Consider the following 12,915-nt stretch of genomic DNA (forward strand, 5'->3'; position numbering starts at 1 on the left):
CGGCAGGTGGCATGGTGGTTAAGGCACTGGATACTCCCACATGGCCAACCATGGTTCAAGTCTTGGACCTGGTAGCTTGCTTTCTCGCCTTCCCTCTCTCTCTACTCAAATTAAAATAAATAAATGAATAAATAAAAATAAATAATAAATAATTCTTTAAAAATAAAAAAGCAGCGGAGGGGCCAGCAGGTGGTATAGTGGTCCGGGCACTGGACTCCCATGTGGCCACCCTGGTTTGAATCCTAGACCTGGCAGCTTGAAAATCACTTCAGGTGCATGTGCGTACCCAAGATCCTGAAAGGAGAATGGAGGAGAAAGGATTGTGGTGTGGCCATCCCCCCTGGGGGGTGATTTCTCACTTTCTCTGTCTCTCTTTGGCAATAGCACATACTCTAAAAAAATCTTCAAAATAAATAAATAAAGCTTCTGCAAACATAAAAAAAAACCACACACGCTGAAACATTTAGTGGTGAAGGAGTATAATGTCTACATTTTTCAGAGAGTTCAGAAAGACAAAGACAATAGTATGTGTATGTATCTCTATCTATATCTATATTGATACGGTTTTATTTCTTCGTTTTAGGTTTCACTAAAAGGTACATGCACTTGCCTTAGAGAGACAGAGAGGGGGGAGAAAGTGAAAAATCACCTCTCCCCCAGGAGAATGGCCATGCCACAATCTCTTTTCCTCCATCTTCCTCTCAGGATTTTGAACATGTACACATATGTGCCCAGTGTGGTTCTTAAGGTGCCAGGTCTGGGACTTGGAACCATGCAGTCAACCATGTGGGATCTAGCCACCCTTAATCACCATGCCACCTGGCTGTTTCTCTATAGACATTTTTTTTTTAATTGGCGAACGCATGTGCCCTATAGTGAAAAAACTCTCAAAAAAAAAGAATTATTTATTCACTCATTTTATTTTAATTTGATCAGAGAGAGAGACACAGAGGGAGAGAGAAAGAGAGGGAAAGTGAGAAAGCAAGCCACCAAATCCAGGACTCGAACCATGGTTGGTCATATGGGAGTGTGTCCAGTGCCTTAACCACCATGCAACCTACTGGCCCCTATAGACATTTTTTTTTAAGAGGTTTTTGCTATAGGGCACGTGCGCTTGCCAGACAGACAGAGACAAAGAGATAGAAAGCAAGAAATCACCCCCCAGGGGGGATGGCCACACCGTGATCCCTTCTCCTCCATTCTCCTCTCGGGATCTTGGGCACGCACGGACACGCGTGCGTGAGTTTTAAGCCACCAGGTCCGGGACACGAACTTCAGTCAACTACATGGGAATCCAGCGACATAGCCATTACGCTAACTGCTGGTCCCATCCCTACAGACATTTTTTAAAAAGGCTTATTTATTCCATGAATGAGAGAGAAAGGGGGAGAGACAGAGACAGCACCCCCTAGAGGTTCCTGATGCAGGGATCTACCCCCAGCTTCGCATGTGCCTGGTATACTCAGCAAGGTGTCTGGGTGTGAAGGGGCAACCTTCCCACATGGATCTGCCTCATAAAGCACTGCATTTTACTACTGGCCCCCTGTAGGGATTAAAAAAACATATGTTAGGGGCCAGCAGGTGGCATGGAAGTTAAGGATCCCACCCGGCCGACTAAGTGATTCAAATCCCAGACCCAGCTGCTTGAAAATCAAGCCAGGCATGTGTGCATGCATGCCCAGAATCCTGAGAGGGGAATGGAGGAAAAGGGATTATATAGTGGCCATCCCCCTGGGGTGATTTGTCTCTTTCTCTCTGTCTCTCTTAGGCAAGCACATATGCTCTATGGCAAAACAAAATATAAAAAAAGTTTGTTGAAGTAAGATTCATAGGGCCAGTAGGTGGAGTGGTGGTAAAGATACAGGGTTCCCACGTGGTTGAGTGCAGTTTGAATCCCAGGCCCAGTGCCTTGAAAATCACAAGAAATAAAAAGATAAATAAATGAACAAATACATGTTTAAAATAAATAAATAAGATTCACGTACCATAAAGTGATTCACGCACCAAAAAGTTCACTTGTTCAAAGTAACTCAGTTTTCAGTATGTTTACAAAGTTGTACATCAGTTACTACTATTTAATTCCAGATTATTTTCACCATTTCAGAAAGAAACTCTGCACCTGTTAGCAGTCATCCTTGCATAACTTTTAAGACTAAAAAAGAATATAATATTTCCCTATATATAGGCTTTTGCCATAGGGCACATGTGCTTGTAAGAGGGAAACAGAGAGAGATGAAGAAAGGGAAAGCAAAAACTCATTCCCCCGGGGGATGGCCACGCTGCAATCCTTTTTCCTCCATTCTCCTCTCAGGATTTTGGGCATGCATGCATATGCACCTGGCATGATTTTCAGGCTGCTGGGTCTGGGACTTGAATCTCAGTCGGCCCTGTGGGCCTTAACCTCCACACCACCTGCTGGCCCCAAGACTTCAAAATAATAACTGTTTTGTTTTGTTTTGTTTTGTTTTGCTTTGCTTTGTTCTGGGTGTTGGAATTATGATGACCGGATGGCCAAGGGGAGAAGGCTGGTGTAGGCAGACATTTGGGCAGTCGAGGCCATGGAAGTAGACACCTTCCTCCAGAAACAGAATGACAGGTGGACCCCTGGCAGGAGAGGGGCATCAGGAAACAATGCTGAAACAGGAACAGAATGTGGTACCAAACGAAAGAGTAGAGAAGCTTCCAGGTGAGGCTAGGAGGCAGCACACTGTCCAGTATGAGGAGGACACAGAAAACTCACTATGGAATTCTGGTCTTTGAGCCTTGAGTGTTCACTTTCGAGATGAGGTGGGGAGGTGGTGAAGAAACTCTTTCCTCAGGATCTTAACCTTCTCAGCAATACAGGACGAGAGAAAAGGCTCACTTTCTGATCTTCCTTATTTATATACTCCTATATTTTCATAATTGTATACAATAATTTCATGCGTTATGGTATTGAGGGTTATTTTTAAATGATAGCCCTCCTCCCCCAAATGACAAGATTAAGTAGAAACTAAGGGGCCATTATACAAATTGCTAGGCTCAAGGAATGTCCCTTGTATATCATGTGGTTTCCCAGCCCCTCAGTCCACTACTACCCAAGGTTAATGGGTGGCAAAGGGAGCCACACACTGCTCGTCCCATTGCGCAACCCTGCCTGCCCTGAGAGGGGAACGAGTTCAGCTTGTTCAGCAAACATTGACTGAGTGTCTACTTCTGCACGCCTGGACGGCACTGCCCTGAGCGCTGTGTCTGCCCTGTGGGCTTCACTTAACAGACAGGCATAGCAGGGAGACCTGCATGTAAAACAAACACACGGACGACCACCGAACACCGACCACCGACCGACCACCAGAACAGACAGCGTGAGTGCTCATCAGAAAGCCCAGGACTGGTTAACTCTGCTTAAGTGGCCCAGGGCAATTTCTCCAGGAGAAAACACTCAGGCTCTCCTTAGGGTGATAGAGAGTTGGTGCAGGAAAAGGCTAATCAGGGGTCATCATCATGCTATTTGAATAAGTGATGGGTTGGGCCCGAGGGAAGAGGGAGTTAGGGAAGGTCTCATAGGCACATAGGCAGAGACCTGCCTGGGGCCAAAGGATGGGGCAGTTGCCTTTTGAAGGCTTTGAGTCAAGCTTATCGTTAGAAAGACTATCTATTCAATACCTACCTAACCATAAAGCCCACTGGCTCCACACCCACATTAACAAAGATACCAACTCTTCTTATGCAAACAGTGTTTTCTCCCTTTCTAAACCACATTCCTGGGCAGAGAGAACTAAGCTTTACTATTCATTAAATAAAACACCAGCTACAAAGTAGGCACCTTCAAAAATTTTAGTTCCCTAATTTCTTCTCACAACTTTCTCCTCCAGGGTATTGCACAAAGACATTCAATAAACATTTGTTGAATAAATCAATTCTTTTTAAGAGAGATTTTTGCTATAGGGTGCATGCACTCACCAGAGACAGAAGGTAAGAAATCACTTCCCAAGGGGATGGACACGTTGCAATCCCTTCTCCTCCATTCTCCCCTTGGGATTTTGGGCACACACACACACACACACACACACACACACACGTGCCCAGCCTGAGTTTCTCGCCCCCGGGTCTGGTCGACAATGTGAGAGCCCAGTGCCTTAACCACTATGCCACCTGTTGGCCCTAATCAATCAACTATCGATGGCACTAAAAAACAATGCTGCATTCCCCCCCCCCCTTTTACTTTTTTAAATAGAGGGCATGTGTGCTCACTCAGAGAGAGAGGGAAAGTGAAAAAGTGCAGCTCCAAGTGGGGATGGCCACATTGCAATCTCCCCTTGGGATCTGGGGCACAAATGTACACGTGGGCCCAGTGCATTTCTCAAGCCATGCAGTCAGCCAAGTGGGATCCAGCTGCTTTGACTATCACACCACTGGCTGACCCTTTGCATACATTTGATTTGCATCAAACAAGAATCTGTATTAATAATAATTTAGGGGACCAGCAGATGGCATAATGATGACGTTGTTGGACTCCTACATAGTTGATTGTGGTTCAAGTCCCAGATCTGGTTGCTTGAGACTCATGTCGCACACACGTGTGCATGCATGCCCAGAACCCCAAGAGGAGAAGATAGAAGGCCACCTCCTCAGGGAGTGATTTCTCATTTTTTGTCTTTCTCTCTGGTGAGCACATGTGCCCTACAGCAAAAATCTCTCTCTAAAGAAAAAAAGAAATAATAACTTAGATGTGCAAAGTGTTCTCTCCTTCCCAAGCCTTCTCATGCATTATCCTGCTGGATCTTCACAGTAGTACCAGAAATGAGCCTGAATAGGTATTTCTTAATTCATTCTTGCTTTCAAGATGAGGACTTCTGGGCTGGAGAGGACAATCTATTATAATTTTCCAAGACTGTAAAGGTCACTTTTTTCTTCTTTAAAGAATGAGTCCAGATCACTTTTTTCTTTTCTAAGAGTTTATTTATTTATGTCTTTCTGAGAGAGAGAGAGAAAGAAAGAAAGATGGGCCGGCAGGTAGTGTGGTGATTAAGGTGTTGGACTTCCACATGGCCGACTGTGGTTCGAATCCTGGACCTGGTGGCTTGCTTTCTCACTTGTCCTTTCTCTCTATCTGTCTCTGTGGTCAAAATAAAAAATAATAATAATAACAAATAAAATTTAAATTTAAAAAAAGGAAGGAAGGAAAGAAGGAAGGTAAAAAGGGGGAGGGAAGAGAAGGGAAGGGAAGGGAAGGGAAAAAACAGTTACCCCCAATGGGGTCTCCACACTGTGACCCACCCCATCCCAGCCAACTAGATCATGGGTAGGTGTACAAGTGCCTAACATGTCCTGGGACCCTAACCCAAGCCCGTTCCCATGTGGGTCTAATTGTATTACTACTGCACCACCATTTGGCCCTATTTCTGTCTTGTTGGCTAGTGCCTCTCCCCCTGCATCACTTACCCTTGTTAAGTCTCACATTTCTCACTACTCACTCTGCACAAAAACTGAGGCCAGCAGATGGCATCGATGTAAGATGCTGGATCCCACATGACCCACCGTGCAGTTCCAATTCTGGACCCAGTGGCTTGAAAATCATGATGGGCACAGTCTGAAATCTGGAGTGGAGACTGGAGGAGAAGAGACTGTGCCATGGTCATTTCCCCGGGAGGTGATTTCTCACTTTCCTTCTCACTCTGCCTCTCTCTCTTGTGAGTACATTTGCCCTATAGCAAAAGAAAGAAGAAAGACAGAAAGACAAAGAAAGAAAGAGTGGGTGAGAGTGAGTGAGAAGGAAGGAAGGAAGGAAGGAAGGAAGGACGGACGGAAGGACAGATAGACAAGAACTGAAAATATGCAACTATAAGGACACCAGGAGGGCCAGCAGGTGGCACGGTGGTTGAGGTACTGGACTCCCACATGGCCGGCCCACCACTGTTTCAGTCCCAGACCTGTGGCTTGCTTTCTTGCTTTCTCTCTCTTGAGTATACATGTCCTACAGCAAATTGAAAAATAAAAATTAATAAAAAATTTAAAATAATTATTTTTTAAAAAAGAATATACCAGGAGGAAGATCAGGGAAATATTTTAGTAATCTTGAGGTAGCAAGTCATGTGAACCCAAAAGCCACAAGATGATTTGACAATGTAAAATTAAAAAAAACTGAGCCAGCAGGTGGCATAGTGGTTAAGGTACTGGATTCCCACATGGCAGACTGCAGAGTCCTGGACCTGGTAGCTTAAAAATCATGCCCAGTGTGGGGCCAGCAGGTGGTGCAGTAGTTAAAGTGCTGAACTCTTACATGGTTGACCATGGTTTGAGTCCTGGACCTGGTGGCTTGTTTTCTCATTTTTCCTTCTTCTCTGTCTCTCTCTGGTCAAATTTAAAATAATAATAATAACAAATAAAATAAAATGAATAATTCTTTAAAAAAAAAAAAAAACATCAAACAAGAATCTGTATTAATAATAATTTAGGGGACCAGCAGATGGCATAATGATGACGTTGTTGGACTCCTACATAGTTGATTGTGGTTCAAGTCCCAGATCTGGTTGCTTGAGACTCATGTCGCACACACGTGTGCATGCATGCCCAGAACCCCAAGAGGAGAAGATAGAAGGCCACCTCCTCAGGGAGTGATTTCTCATTTTTTGTCTTTCTCTCTGGTGAGCACATGTGCCCTACAGCAAAAATCTCTCTCTAAAGAAAAAAAGAAATAATAACTTAGATGTGCAAAGTGTTCTCTCCTTCCCAAGCCTTCTCATGCATTATCCTGCTGGATCTTCACAGTAGTACCAGAAATGAGCCTGAATAGGTATTTCTTAATTCATTCTTGCTTTCAAGATGAGGACTTCTGGGCTGGAGAGGACAATCTATTATAATTTTCCAAGACTGTAAAGGTCACTTTTTTCTTCTTTAAAGAATGAGTCCAGATCACTTTTTTCTTTTCTAAGAGTTTATTTATTTATGTCTTTCTGAGAGAGAGAGAGAAAGAAAGAAAGATGGGCCGGCAGGTAGTGTGGTGATTAAGGTGTTGGACTTCCACATGGCCGACTGTGGTTCGAATCCTGGACCTGGTGGCTTGCTTTCTCACTTGTCCTTTCTCTCTATCTGTCTCTGTGGTCAAAATAAAAAATAATAATAATAACAAATAAAATTTAAATTTAAAAAAAGGAAGGAAGGAAAGAAGGAAGGTAAAAAGGGGGAGGGAAGAGAAGGGAAGGGAAGGGAAGGGAAAAAACAGTTACCCCCAATGGGGTCTCCACACTGTGACCCACCCCATCCCAGCCAACTAGATCATGGGTAGGTGTACAAGTGCCTAACATGTCCTGGGACCCTAACCCAAGCCCGTTCCCATGTGGGTCTAATTGTATTACTACTGCACCACCATTTGGCCCTATTTCTGTCTTGTTGGCTAGTGCCTCTCCCCCTGCATCACTTACCCTTGTTAAGTCTCACATTTCTCACTACTCACTCTGCACAAAAACTGAGGCCAGCAGATGGCATCGATGTAAGATGCTGGATCCCACATGACCCACCGTGCAGTTCCAATTCTGGACCCAGTGGCTTGAAAATCATGATGGGCACAGTCTGAAATCTGGAGTGGAGACTGGAGGAGAAGAGACTGTGCCATGGTCATTTCCCCGGGAGGTGATTTCTCACTTTCCTTCTCACTCTGCCTCTCTCTCTGGTGAGTACATTTGCCCTATAGCAAAAGAAAGAAGAAAGACAGAAAGACAAAGAAAGAAAGAGTGGGTGAGAGTGAGTGAGAAGGAAGGAAGGAAGGAAGGAAGGACGGACGGAAGGACAGATAGACAAGAACTGAAAATATGCAACTATAAGGACACCAGGAGGGCCAGCAGGTGGCACGGTGGTTGAGGTACTGGACTCCCACATGGCCGGCCCACCACTGTTTCAGTCCCAGACCTGTGGCTTGCTTTCTTGCTTTCTCTCTCTTGAGTATACATGTCCTACAGCAAATTGAAAAATAAAAATTAATAAAAAATTTAAAATAATTATTTTTTAAAAAAGAATATACCAGGAGGAAGATCAGGGAAATATTTTAGTAATCTTGAGGTAGCAAGTCATGTGAACCCAAAAGCCACAAGATGATTTGACAATGTAAAATTAAAAAAAACTGAGCCAGCAGGTGGCATAGTGGTTAAGGTACTGGATTCCCACATGGCAGACTGCAGAGTCCTGGACCTGGTAGCTTAAAAATCATGCCCAGTGTGGGGCCAGCAGGTGGTGCAGTAGTTAAAGTGCTGAACTCTTACATGGTTGACCATGGTTTGAGTCCTGGACCTGGTGGCTTGTTTTCTCATTTTTCCTTCTTCTCTGTCTCTCTCTGGTCAAATTTAAAATAATAATAATAACAAATAAAAAAAAAAGAAAAATTCTTTAAAAAAAAAAAAAAAAGCATGCCAGGTGTGTGTGTGTATGCCCATAATCCCAGGAAAAGGGACTGCAGCATAACCATCCCCACAGAAGGTGATTTCTTACTTTTCTTTTGTCTCTCTGTCTCTCTTCTCTCTTCACTTGAACACACCCTATGACAAAAACATTAAAATGTGGGAACCAGCAATTAGCGTTATGGCTATGTCGCTGGACTCCCACGTAGTCGACTGTGGTTCACGTCCCAGACCTGGTGGCTTAGAACTCACGCCGGGTGCGTGTGCGTGCGTGCCCAAGATCCCGAGAGGAGAATGGAGGAGAAGGGATTGCAGTGTGACCATCCCCCCCTGGGGGGTGATTTCTCGCTTTCTGTCTCTCTGTCTCTCTCCGTCTGTCTGGCGAGCACAAGCGCCCTACAGCGAAAAACTCTCAAAAAAATAAAAATAAATTTAAAAAATTAAAAAAAAAAACATTAAAATGTATCTTTTACAGGGTCAGCAGGTGGCGCAGTGGTTAAGGTGTTAGACTCCCACATAGCTGACCATGGTTCAAGTCCTGGACCTGGTGATTTGTTTTCTCACTTTCCCTTTCTCTTTCTCTCTGTCTCTCTCTCTGGTTAAATTTAAATAATAATAATAACAAAAAATAAAATAAAATATATAATTCTTTAAAAAAAGAAAAAAAGTATATATCTTTAAAAATTCTCTGTAAAGGGACCAACAGATGATGTAATGGTTACATTGCTGGACTCCCACATAGTTGACCATGATCCTGGACCTGGTGGCTTAAAGCTCATGCTGGGCACATGTACATGCGTGCCCAAAACCCTGAGAGGAGAATGGAAGAGAAGGGATTGCAACATGGCCATCTCTCCTAGGGGGAGATTTCTTGCTTTCTATCTCTCCATCTCTCTCTGTCTATCTTGCCAGCACATGTGTCCTATAGCAAAAATCTGTCTTAAAAAAAAAAATCCATGTAAAGAAATCATTGGGGCTAGCAGGTGGTGTGGTGGTTAAGAGCACTGGACTCCCACATGGCCCACTATGGCAACTTCTCCATTCTCATCTTGGGATTTGGGGCACACATGCATACATGTGCCCTGTGTGCTTTTTCAAGCCACAGGACCCAGGCTTAAGCCTGCAGTTGGCCATGAAGGACCCATTTAGCTGCCTTAACCACCACACCACCAGCTGATCCCACAACAGTTAAATTTTTTTTCAGTGAGCGTGAAAGGGAGGGAGACAGGTGTTTCTGGCAGGGTCCCACCAGGTTGTGCCTCAGGCTCTCAGTTAGTTAGAATTACAGGTACACTCCGCTATGGTCTGGAGTGGTTCCCAGATCTGAGCAGGTCTCCTCTGCAGCTCTAGCTTCACACAGCAGTGCCCCCACCTGCTTGCACCACCTTAGCTGGGCTCTGCACAGCATGCGTAAAAGTGTGAACTGACTTAATTGTTAAAATACACTGTGTGGCACATTACAGATGCTCAGAAAGTATTCACTGGATGAAACATTTTTTTTTTTGAGAGTTTTTTTGCTATAGGGCACGTGTGCTCGCCAGAAAGACAGAGAGATGGAAAGCAAGAAATCATCCCCCAGGGGGTATGGCCACACCGTAATCCCTTCTCCATTCTCCTCTTGGGATCTTGGGCACGCACGCACGCACACCGGCGTGAGTTTAAACCACCGGGTCTGGGACTTGAACCGCAGTCGGCTACATGGGAGTTCAGCAACATAGCCATTATGCTAACTGCTGGTCCCTGGATGAAATATTTTTGTATGAACACAGAAAAGGTCTAAAGATATATACATCAAAATTATATGAAGGACTACTTTCAGGAGCATGGGAGAATAGAGGAGAAGACTTCTTTGTATTTTATATTTGGGTATTGTGTGAACTTGTAAAAAGAAGTATGAGCTGGGACCAGTAAGTGATACGGTGGTTAAAGTTCTGGACTCCCACGTGACCAACTGCAGTGAGTCCTGGACCTGGTGGCTTGAAACTCATGCTGGGTGGATGTGCACACGTGTCCAAGATCCCAGAAGGAGAATGGAGGCAAAGGGATTGTGGTGTGGCCATCACTCTTGCAAAGTGAGGTTTCACTTTTCCTCTCTGTCTCTCGGGCAAGCACATGCACCCTATGGCAAAAACCTTAAAAAAAAAAAAAAAGTATGAGCTGATTTTTTTTTTAATTTAAACTTATTTCTCTCTATTTTGTATCAATTTTGGAATAATTCTAAGAGTGCAAGAAAGTTCCTTTCAATGGCTCAAAATGTAGAGTGCTCAGGGAAATGGAAATTTTTCCACCCCAATTTACAGTAATGTCTATCTGTAATCCTAGCTAACTGGGAGACTGAGGCACAACATGAAAACCTGCCAAAAAATACCTCTCCCTTTCTATCCTTCTCTCTCATTAAAAAAGGGGGGGGGCAGCAGGTGGTATGGTGGTTCAAGGCACTGAATTCCCACACGGCTGACCGCAGTTTGAGCCCTGGACCTGGCAGCTTGCTTTCTTGCTTTCCCATTCTCTCTCTGTCTCTGTCTGGTCAAATTAAAAAATAATAATAACAAATAGAATTTAAAAGATAATTAACTAAAACAAAAATAAAGGAAGAAAGGAAGGAAGGAATTTGTGTACAAGAATAGTCAGGGGCCAGCATACTGAAATGCTCGAGGTTCTGATGAGCATCAGGTGCTCCTCCTGTACACCGCAGGTGCAGAAGCCATCTATGATCCTGGTTGGCTAGAGATGGGGGAAGTGGAACTGACAAAGGTTCTGTTGGAGGTGCCTGTCTCTTGCTCAAGGAAGAAATACTAAGTAAGTATGCTTAAAAAAAAAAAAAAGTGGTGGCGGGGCCAGCAGGTTGCACGGTGGTTAAGGGCTTTGAACTCCCACATGGCTTATCGCGGTTCGCGTCCTGGATCTGGTGGCTTGAAATTCATGCCAGACACGTGTGCATGTGTGCCCAAAATCCCTAGAGGAAAATAGAGGAGAAGGGATTGTAGTGTGGCCATCCCCCACCTCACCCCCGGAGGATGTTCAAGTCCTGGACCTGGTGGCTTGCTTTCTCTCTCTCTCTCTCTCTCTGTATGTATGTATGTATGTCTAGTAAGTCCATGTGCCCTATAGCAAACTTAAAAATAATGACAGGAGCTGGCAGGTGGCCTGGTGATTGAGGCACTGGACTCCCATATGGCCAACCATGGGTCAAGTCCTGGACCTGGCGGCTTGCTTGCTCTGTCAAAACTAAAGAATGATGATAATAATAAAATTAAAATTAAATACTATCTTTAAAAATAACAGTAATAGGGAACCAGCAGTTAGCGTAATGGCTATGTCGCTGGACTCCCACGTAGTCGACCGCGGTTCGTGTCCCGGACCCGGTGGCTTAAAACTCACGCTGGGCGCGTGTGCGTGCGTGCGTGCCCAAGATCCCGAGAGGAGAATGGAGGAGAAGGGATTGCGGCGTGACCATCCCCCCCTGCGGGGTGATTTCTTGCTTTCTGTCTCTATGTCTCTCTCTGTCTGGCGAGCGCATGCGCGCGCCCTACAGTGAAAATCTCTCAAAAAAAAAAAATAACAGTAATAAAGAAAGTCAGTATTTTTAAGTGGTTGGGAATCACTGTTCTTTTTCATCGTAATCATTTCTTTCTTTTGGTATCACCACTAACCGTCCTAAACTCACTTTGTGATAGCACCTTTAGCAGAAATCAGGACGTAAGCGGAATGAGCATTTCCCTCCATTGAGCGCAGCTGCACAGTTCATCTTTAGCAAGACCCCTCCCTAATGGTTACACTGGAAGACCGGTTCAAGTTTTCACTTTCCAGCCGCCGCCTGGCCCAAAGGCCAGCTTCTAAGAGGGCCAAGTCTCTAACGAATCTAGCCTCCTGCTGAGGTGAGTGCTAGTCTCTCTTTGAGGCGGAGGCCAGTGTTAGAGATGGCCGGAGATCGGATTCGGTAGAAGGCAAAGAACAGGAAACTGGGTTTGCGGTGCGCGCCTGACTTAGGCAGGGAAGTGAGCAGTCGGCATCGAGGACTACTCAGGACCCGCTCTGAGTACACTCGTTTTCAGACTGGCTGACTGACGAGACAGGAGTGCGCAAAGAAAGTTCACTCCTTGCCCCAGCTAACCCCACATCCGCAGATCTGGGCTCGATGCAAAGCTCAAGAAAAGACGACGTCAGCTGAGTTGGGTGAAAGGGCCCGGTATGAACTACTCAGGCTCCGCTCGGTGCTGCGGACGCGAAGCGGTGGGGAGAAGGTCTTCGAAGAAAGGTAAGTAATGGCGGTTTTTCAAGGACTCTTACCCAGCTCCCGCAGCCAACCCTCCCTAAGATTAGCACCCTGCGCTTCACTACTGTATTTCAGGGCCCTGGATCCTGCCCTCAGTCAAGATGGCGGCCGGGGCTCGCCCGCGCCACGGCGCACGCGCAATCTCTCCGACCCGCCTTCCTCGAGTCCTTCCGCTCGCCGGCACCGCCCCCTCACCAGCTGCACCCCTCCGTGCGTCCCCAGCCTCACCCCGTTTCTGGCTGCCCCCCCCCCTCCAGGGCCCCCCGC

The 12,915-nt window shown here is 45.4% G+C and overlaps 2 protein-coding genes across 3 annotated transcripts in view; one reads left to right on the top strand and one right to left on the bottom strand.

The window, feature by feature from the left end:
- Nucleotides 1-12,915, bottom strand: part of CSAD (cysteine sulfinic acid decarboxylase) — a 38,234-nt gene that overhangs the window by 24,661 nt on the left and 658 nt on the right. The window lies entirely within an intron of this gene.
- The window catches only part of ZNF740 (zinc finger protein 740), a 10,392-nt gene continuing 9,427 nt past the window's right edge, over nt 11,951-12,915 (top strand). The window contains exons 1-2 of the mRNA XM_027768535.1: nt 11,951-12,250; nt 12,500-12,630. The gene's annotated coding sequence lies outside the window, so the exon portion shown is untranslated. The remainder of the gene's footprint in view (nt 12,251-12,499; nt 12,631-12,915) is intronic.

The sequence above is a fragment of the Tupaia chinensis genome, unplaced genomic scaffold (genome assembly GCF_000334495.1).
Source record: "Tupaia chinensis unplaced genomic scaffold, TupChi_1.0 Scaffold146740_1, whole genome shotgun sequence".
NCBI lineage: Eukaryota > Metazoa > Chordata > Mammalia > Scandentia > Tupaiidae > Tupaia > Tupaia belangeri.